Consider the following 9,436-nt stretch of genomic DNA (forward strand, 5'->3'; position numbering starts at 1 on the left):
AAACTATTCTATGATTCTATGATATAAAGGAACTCTGAAGTTTCTTTTTCTCCCCAAATGAGGAATGTCAGATAGACTATTTCCTGCCTTTCCTCTTAAGAATATGGCATGGGAGGCCTCAGAGTATAAAATTGCTTTTGCTTAATCAAAAAGACAAGAGTCTTGGAACTTTAATAGAGACATGTTTTCTTCTCAACAGTTCTCAAACATTTGCGCTACATTGGATTTAATGATACAGGAGTTTTAAAAGGGCTGAATAAATCACTTCTTTTGCAGTTCATCAAGTGACATACTGGTGATAATAACCTCCATTAGAGATGTGGTAGACCTTTCAGGAAAAAACAGCATTAAAACCAGGCTGCATTTACTGTGTTTAAAAAATGGCAGTGGAAAAGCATGCCTCAAATACATAAATGTTACTGTTAAACACAAAAATGTCAAATGTGCATGAGGTCTCTTCTATTTTTGGAGACCTTGGTTCTATTCGGTAAATATATTCAGTTACTAGTGGTAACTTGGAAGACATTTAAGTGTGGGAAAGAGAAGGAGGAACAGCTAAACAGAAGGCTGACAAGGGGGTGCAGCTGTGCAAGCATGCATTAGCTGGCTGAAGCTGCAGCGCAACAGCCAAGGGATGAGTTTTAAAGCTCTGGTAGGTCACAGCACAGTTTGTTCTTTCTGATTTATGAATCCCACACTTTGAGTATGTCTTTGCTTTGCTATATTAATGGCTTCAGTACCCAGGAGTGTGTGCATATCTTAATCAGGCACTGGTATATCATATATGTCAATCATCAGGCAACAACAACATGCAAACACACTGCTACATTCCCACCTGCTTGAAGAGGCTTTTGCTTTGCAACATGTAAAGCCAGGGGTACGTCACTGCGCCTTCGAAACTGGAACTTAAAGAGATGCAGTTGTTAATAACTAGTAAGGACACAAATAGCTCTTACTTGCTTTACAGTTAGATCAAGCTTATTTGCATTACCATGCAAACATTACAACCCGTATTTCCAGCACAGTTGCTCAGCTCTCACGCATAGATGCCATCAAGCATCAAGGGAGAAGGAAAATCAATGATGCCAAACATAAACAAAACAATACGCTCACATGCACTGCAAATACATCGCATCTTGTTTATTACGTACAGCTCTTCTGCAACTCCTCCCACTCCATTAATAAAATGTCCTTAAGGTTTCAAAGTGGAAAGCTCAGCAGTTGCTGACGCAAAATGACAGCAGTAGAGCGATGATGATTTACACCACCTACAGATCAAGTCTGAAGGCTTTATTTACATGCTGCAAGACTGTTTGCACGAGTCTTTGCCCAATTTGGTGCACGGGAAATCTGGTGGTGAAACAATTTAGTTGCGTTATGAAATTAAAAAGCGTTCTAAAGGCTTAAGGCATTAAATGCTCTTTGTGTGCTGCTGTATTACATTCATAAAATACCCAAGCCTGGCTCTAATGGGCTGTAAACTAACTCTTGGTGAAAAATATATCAAAATAAAACTACAGACAGCCTGGGAGAATGCCTTCCAGGTTCCCCATAAAGACTTCATACCAATTAGCAAAGCTAGTCCCAGAGAGCCCGTACAGGTTTTACCCTAGAGCTTGCAGATGCTGGGACAGGACTTTGTTTTTTACAATACCAGGATTTACACCGACTATGGGCTTGAGTGATAGGACATGCAAGATTTGCAGTGAGAGCAAGGCAAATGGTATCGTTTAGAAGGGAAGATAAACGAAATTGTTACTACCAAGAAAGTGGGAAGTCAGGGCTGCATGGGCTGAGTTCTGTCCTTTTTTGGCTTCAGGGAATTATGTGATTTTATTCTATGACTCAGAGTTGTTTTTACAGCATTTGCGTCACCCAGAAAAGTTGAATCTGCATAAGACCCAGCGTGTTCCAGGAGGGAATATTTTGTTCTGTAATGTGAACTCACTAACAGACACTGACAGCTTTCATGTTTTGCTTTTTTTATTATTATTGTCATTCAGGCATAAACTGCAAAACGTCTCAGAGCTATCAAGGTTGTGTTACCACAGCAAGTAAAATGCACTATCAGGGAAAATCCTAACACTTGGAGAATCATTTTACAAAGCAGCAACAGTGAATTTCACTTCTTGAGAGAGCCATAAGCTTTTCGTTTGCCTCCCTCGGCCTCTGTTCACATGTGGAAAAACACAGCCTGTGTATGAAATTAGATAATGTAACTGCCCCCCTCAGTTCCACCCGGATCTGACCATATTATTTCACTTGCAGAGCCTCGCCCATTATAGGTGCCACAAATTAGTCACTGCCCTGAAGTGTAAATGCTTGTGTTTTTCCATCCAGGAGGGTTGTTAGAGGATTTGGCACATAATGCTGTAAGGTGATGGCAGAACTGACAGTAGGTGAGCTTAGGCATTGGTTTGAAGATGCAGCAAATCCAAGCAAATCCAAATGTAGGGCTTTGAAGGCTGGATCGCAAATGCTGCAGCCCTGTGATGCAAAGTGCTGACCCAATATTGGCTCACTCTGCTTGTTCAGACATGTTCAAGTGTTTCTGGGAAGTTATTTTTGTGCTGGCAGGCTTTATGAGAGATCAGGTGGTGTCTGCCCATGCGGCTCTGCGTTTCTACGAGGCTGGAGATCATTTCTCTTCCTGCAGCTGGCACGGAGCTGTAGTGAAAGTATGACACTGACATAAACACTGCTCTGCTAATTAGACAGAAAGGAGGTTGCGTGCCCACACCCAGCCTGGAGCGTGTCAGTGGCACGGTGTGGATTGAGTTATTAATGGCCGTGGAAGAGCCTCAACCTCCCGTCCATTGCTTGGGACCGAGTAACAGCTTGGACATAACTGAAATCCCAAGCAAAATGAGTTTTTTCTTATTCTAAGTGCCTTGCATGTGTCCGAGGGAGGGACGCTCACCTTCTAACCCCCCTCTTTGCTGGAGGGCGCTGGCACCGGACTTTGACTCTAGTTCACTGCGTTGCTCGTTCGGCAACGAGCTCAGGCAGGAGGGTGCGTCATGACCCTGCGAGCTGTTTATGTACAGGAAACTTCCCTCTCTCTCACCTACTAAATTTTTTACAATTTTTTTTTAACAACTGCATTTTGCCAGTGGTCTATTTTTGGCTTTCGCTTTTCATGCACTTGAGTTTTTTCAAGAAAAAAGGCTGAGGCTGAGTAAGGTGCGATCCTCTAAGGCTGCAGCCTGGGGTGGGGGGCACTGCACTAATCTACTGCTCTCTGTCTCTCCTCTTGTGTCCAGAGGAGAAGAAAATGAAGCTGACACGATTATCAGATAGCTCATTAGCCGAATCCCATCAGAACTGGTCACGCCGCAAATTCTTGGTGATTTAATTCCCCCATTTAATTAATTCCTCCCTTAAAAATGATTAGCTCACATTAGAGACTAATTACCTGTTAATTTTCCGTTTGATAATTAGTGCTCTTCTAGGCCCTGGTTAAGCTTTCTTGCCTTACGTCAGAGTTGTTCAAAAGCAGACCCTTAAGTCTTTTGATTTGGGTTTCTGTTAATCTTGCCATTTCCCATTTTATGTATGGGGAGACAGGCTCCTTGTAGTCAAGTCGGGGGTCTGATAATGCCGAAGGGGTCTCCTGCAGAGGTGGTTCCCTCCCCATCTCTGCTTCCCGTGTGCCTGGGAGAAACAAAAGACAAAAAAAAAACCACCCCAAAATTAATTACAGGGCAAAACTTCGACCTTTGCAGCTTCTGCTCTGCTGGTGCCTAAAGTCTCTGGGCCTTGTATTTTTTATCTGCGTGAGTGTTTGTCAGGCACAGGGCCAGGGCCATAGTGTCCTTGAGAGGGGTTGCAGCAGCGAGGGCTGCCTGCGAGGGCTTTCATGGTGGATGGGGAAATTTTCTTGGGGTCTGGTCTCTGCTCCTGAGACTGCTTCTGCATTTTATCTACAGATTGGTTCAATGCAAAATGCAGAAGCTGTGCAGGAAACAGAAGGCAATGCTTCCCCTCCACTGCCCCCCGGATGTGTTTGCAAATCCCGGTCTCCTGTTTCAGTATGTTTCTGCCAGACAGAAGCCTGCTGGCATTATTTATTAATTTTGCTGCACAGTGTCATGGTTTCGACAGGAGGGGGGGATAGTCCCCTTTTGATCCATGCTGGCCCATCGCTTCTGTTGGTAGGGCACTTGAGGGGAGAGGGTGCTGCGGGTTTGGCTCTCCCCTCTGGTGGAAAGCGGAGAGCTCAGATCTGCCATTTGTCAGGTGAGTGCCCAGAAATCTTCTGGTTGTACAAACCTTGGGTGATGTTGCTCATGTTAACTATTGCTGTATGCCGTGGAGCACAGTTTGTCCCTGCACGCTCCCAGGGGAATAGTGGCAAATGCTCTCTTCAGCCTCGCCTAGGCGGAGGTCAGAGCGCTTGCGGGAGAGATTGCCCTCCTCATGAGCGGCGCCGGGGCTGGGCTCCCCGGGAGAAATAAGGTGGAGGAGTGCAAGGTCTGTGAGCAGTGCCCCAGCAACACCTGATGGAGTGTATTTGGATGGGGCTGGTTGGTCGTGCACAGGCATGATGGAGGAAAGGCAAATGCCCAGCTGACTTTTTTATGGAAAGGTAGGCACATTCGATGCTTAAATAAATACAATTGTTTAGCACACCCTCAGTTGCTGCCTAAACCTCAAGACTCCCAAAGCACTTCTGTTCCTAAGTGGATCAAACATTCAGGCCTGGAGCCTCAAGGATATTTCAGCATCTGTGCTGCTGACATCCCCTGGGTAGTGCCTAATCCTTTTTAGGTCTCTGAAGTGTGAACCGAGCCACCTAAATGCAGGTGGTACTGCCCGGCACAGTCCCAAAGCTGGGGGGGTGTCTCAGACAAGGTGTGTTTGGAACTGGGCTTTGCTGGCATAAGTCAACCTTGCTGTACCGTGTTACTGCCCTGGCTGCCCGTCCTGCTCCCCTGTGGATGCTACTGCCCCTCGAGCAGGGAAGGACCTATGTGTGCTCTTTTCTATACCTTGTGGCGAGGCCCGATACTGTAGCCCTTCAGCTGGAGACCCCTGGGCAAAACGTAGCCAATCTGTAGCACTGGTGGGATCCCTCAGACCCGATGGGATGCTCTGTCAAAGGCACCTGCCAAGCATCTACCCAAAATAATGGACTGAGGGTGTCCTGGCCTGGTGTTTTAATTCATCTGTTCCACAGTCTGCTCTTTTTTTTTGCAATTTTTAAATTGCACTGCTAAAAATCATAGCAGCAGCCCCAAGCAACGAAGTTTCCCTATCCCATTTAGGGGCCAGGCAAGCATTTCTGTTATGCCACTGAGCCCTTTGCTCTGCTAGGAGAGAAAGATCATGGACAGGCTGTCACTGAGTGTGCCTGAGCAGCTGCTGCGAACACTCACCGAGCACCAAGGAGGGAGAGGATATGTTTTGGATGCCCCGGAGGTGCTGCTGGGCACCAGGGTGAAAGGAGGTGCAGCCCTGCATGGCCAGGCACACTGCCCCCTTCCCTGTCCCACACCCTCACGTGCCAAATATGTGTCCCCAGCACAACATGGTAAGTCTCAGAGGAGAAGCGTGAAAGCTCTGCCTAAATCAAAGGGAAATAATAACCATAGTGAGAAATTCTGGGTAAAACACATGAGGGCTGCGGTGTCTTGCAGAGCCCTGGCGTGATTTATTTTTAACGCTGAACGTCTAGCCCTCCTTCGCATTTCCCACAGCTTGGCTTGATCAATGCACTTCTGCAAGCATCTCTCTCCCCCTGCCGTGTACGTGTGGTGTTTACCTCCTCGTTTATTTTCTGTTTCCTACCATAGACACAGAGCAGATGTTCCCGACTCTCTGTTATAACTCAAATCGGGCTCAGTAGCTCAACCAACTTGTTGCAACACACTTGTTGCTAAAGCGCAGCTGTTGTAGCACAGCTTTTCTGACAAGTGCAAAGAGGGTTTTCCCCCTCCTTCTGCTTCTGTGAACCCACCACAACCTGCACGGCATCCCTAGATGCCGCAACTTAGAAATGGTTAAGGGATTTGCAGGCTGCAGCTTTGCTGCTATCGAGCTAGCAGGAGTAGAGCTTTCTCTTCACACTGCCAGTTGCTAGGCTTGGGACTCAGTGCCAATCCTATCTGAGAGCGTAGTATTCGCCCTGCTGCGGAGGAGCTATTTCCTCCATCACTGTTGATTCTATGATGTCGCGGAAAAAGCTATTGTGCCCCTTCTTCCTCAGGTACCATGGTCTTCTGCAGCTGGCAGGAAACGAAGCTTTTTGCATGAGCAGAAGTGCTGTACTTCTGTGATCCATAAATACACCCCAGTGTGGGGGATTTGCGGTGTTTGCCTGTAACATGGCCATGGGGGCTTTTTTGGCAATGCCCAGGGCTGGCACAGAAGAGGTGTCAGCAGGCCATAAAATCACAGGCAGGGAATGAGTGGGAAGCAGAGTATGTGGGCGTAAATGTGTGCTTACCTACTGTGGTGGCCATTCCCTTCCCTCCCCTAAGCTCTGCTAGCGTTAATCGTCTGAGACCCATGATGCAAAAACTCTGTATACGTCAGGTGGTGGATGTTTGCGTAGCTGCATTACTGTAGCTGGAGAATCTAACCCCGTTGCAGATGAACTCGGAGTCTCATCCAGCTGCAAATGAACTGGAGCTCCCGGCCCCAGCTCCCTCTCCCCTCCAGTGCGCCCTGGAGCGATGCTTGTTTCTTACCAGAGTTTCATGCGCTCCATGTTTGGGCTCCCTGAGTTTCTTTGTCCTTTACCCATGACACATCCTTTCTTAGTGGTCCAACACATGCCATTCAGGTGCACTGTACCATGTGGGGAAGCTTTTACTCATGCAGCTGCAGGGAAGAGCACTGGAAACTTTCTTATGCTGCTTTCCTTTGCTAGGAGGGGGCATGGGTGAAAGGTGTGTATGTGGCTATTTGTACTGTAACGTTAGCTGGAAGGAGGACTCGGCCATAATGAACAGGTTTTAGTAAGTTCTCTCGCTGTGTTTTCAGCCCAGTCCTTTAACTGCTCTGGACTTGATTATGCAGTGAATGCATTGCCATTACCTGCTCAGGAAGGCATGATAAGTTCATTTAATAAATCTTCCAGATCATCTGTAAGTGTATACTGCTCTAACCTTCTGCTACGTGTGCTGGTTATTATGTTGTTGAAATCTATTTCTGATCTGATGATTGGCTCCTTTCCTATCTGCCAACATCTTTGACAGACAACAGAATTATCCTTTTAGATCTATTACCAGGTAATTATGGCTGCTTGGCGTGATGGAGTGCTCCTGGTTGCTTGGCGTTCAGAAGCGTTAATCAGGCAGGGGAAAGTGCCACGACAGGTAGAGCAAAAATCACATTGCAGCACAGTTATAGCCAGCCGATCCCTTGATCCAAAAGTCCCAGGGCTTCTGGCTCATTCTCCCTGAGTATCTGACTTGGCTACAGAGCAAGCTCCTGACAGAAGCGCCTGAGTTAAGCAGAGACAGGTAAGTGATGAACCTGCCCCAAATGTTGATGCTATACAGCGGGGAGAAGGTAGCACTGATCCTGTCGTGGAAGTGGGAGAGATGAATCACCAGGAGGTAAATAAACTGTCTGGTGAGGCCTGGGAGGGCTGTTGGCTTGGATAACATATTGCCTGTTGCGTGTTTAGTGCAGAAAGGCTGTTTCAAAAGATGTTGGCAGTGCTGTGTTTTTCATTGTGCATTGCCCGTATGTCGCTGTGGAGGCAGCTTTATTAAGATTAATGGCCTCACTAGCCACTAAGGGGGAATTAAGTGGAGCTCACTGTGGAGCGTCCTTGCCTTCGTGTGTGTACTGCGCAGCCTTCCCATTAGATAACAAGGAACTGCAAGTAGTCACTGCCTTGGGCGGCAGCCTGTGGAAAGCATGGCGTGAGGACTTTTAAGCAGGAGACAAGCAGCTCTCTGTTTATTACACAGAGTAGAAATGACCCTGCAGATGCCAAAGGGCTGGGGCAGAGCAGCTCCCCAGCTGCTCGTAAAAGTGGGATGGGCTCGAACCCTCCTGGGGCTCCCCGGCTGTGCATGCCCACACCATCGGCACCCTTGGACCGGCTTCAGCAGGGAGGGCAGGTTGGCTGGTACAGATGCTGCCAGCCTTGACTTTCCCTGTCTGCTGGTGGGACATGCGAGCAGCAGCTGCCTGCTCAGCCGCACGCCGGGCATGAGCAGTGATGCAGTGCAGCACGCTGAGCCGAGGGCTGCTCGAAGGCAGAAGTGAGGGCAGGGCTCCCCACACCCCACAGAGAAAGATGGGCGATGCAGCCCCTGTTCAGGCTTCACCAGCAGCAGTTCGTCCCTGAAATGAGACATCTGAGTGTGGCCGGCCAGCTTTAGTTGAGGCCAAGAGTCACAGAGCAGATGTGGGGAATGTAGATTCAAGTTCCTCTTCAGCTTTAGTTAATACAGATCTGAGCCCAGCTTCCCTCTCTCCCTGCAAAGCTGCTCTGGGTATTGTGGGGAGTCAGCCGGTAACCCCAATGATGTTGTTTTTCAGCATTGCATCCATACAGACATATTGCAATGGGAAGCAGGAACTTGTTTCCCAGGGGAGTGCCCAGCACCTCGCTGCAGAGCAGCCCATGCTGCTCCTTTCTTGCTGGAAATGTTACTGTTCGATTAGCATGAGTGAGACATGAAACCACATCTGCAGGGTGGGCCAGGAGGAGACCTCCTGAGCTGGTGTAAAAGCCAGTGACCTGGACAGTCTTGGAGAGGGTCTCTGTCCTGCCCTTGCCAGGCAGTGGGAGGATTTGACCTTGATGGAGCTACGCTCCATCCCCTGGGCTCCTTGTCCCCTTTGCATAGGATCTGCATGATGTCTGAGTGGGCCGTCAGCAGAGGTTTGGGCTGACAGACAAATACACTAGCTTGTGGTTTGCTGTGCACTGCGTCTGCTTCAGTCTCCCTACCCTAGAGTGTGCTGTTCCCTTTCAGAAGATGCTCCTGCTGCAGCTGCGGGCTCCTGGGCCTCCACTCCTGCTGCAGGGCTTGGCCATCATGCAGCAGCTGGGCCAGAGCTTCCAATCTGGTGCCCACCTTGACCCTTTCCTCTTTCTGCTGCTTCATTGACTTCGTTTCTTTACCCTCCCTGCGGGTAAGTGGCTATTTCTTGCCAAGCACTGCTGCTGGCTGCCTTGTCTTGTCCCTGCTTCCTCCTGCCTCGGAGCAGGCAGTGAAGAGTCCCCCAGAGTTACTCCTGCAGGCGGCCCACAGCCAGCCGAGCTCCGCCATGAGGCGGCTGCTGGGCTGCTTCACCCTCGGGCTGGGTTTGGGCATCGCGACGCGCCCAGCACTGTCCATGCTCTCAGTCCCTGGGGAGGTGTCCGGTCAGGACACTGTCCCCACTCCGACCAGCTCTGCGACGGCAGCCCGCTGCTGGGCGGTGTGCGTGCCTGCCTGCACCGCCGTGGGGCACGGCTCGGGCTGGG

This window comes from Fulmarus glacialis, unplaced genomic scaffold (assembly GCF_000690835.1).
Source record: "Fulmarus glacialis isolate BGI_N327 unplaced genomic scaffold, ASM69083v1 scaffold405, whole genome shotgun sequence".
Taxonomy (NCBI): Eukaryota; Metazoa; Chordata; class Aves; order Procellariiformes; family Procellariidae; genus Fulmarus; species Fulmarus glacialis.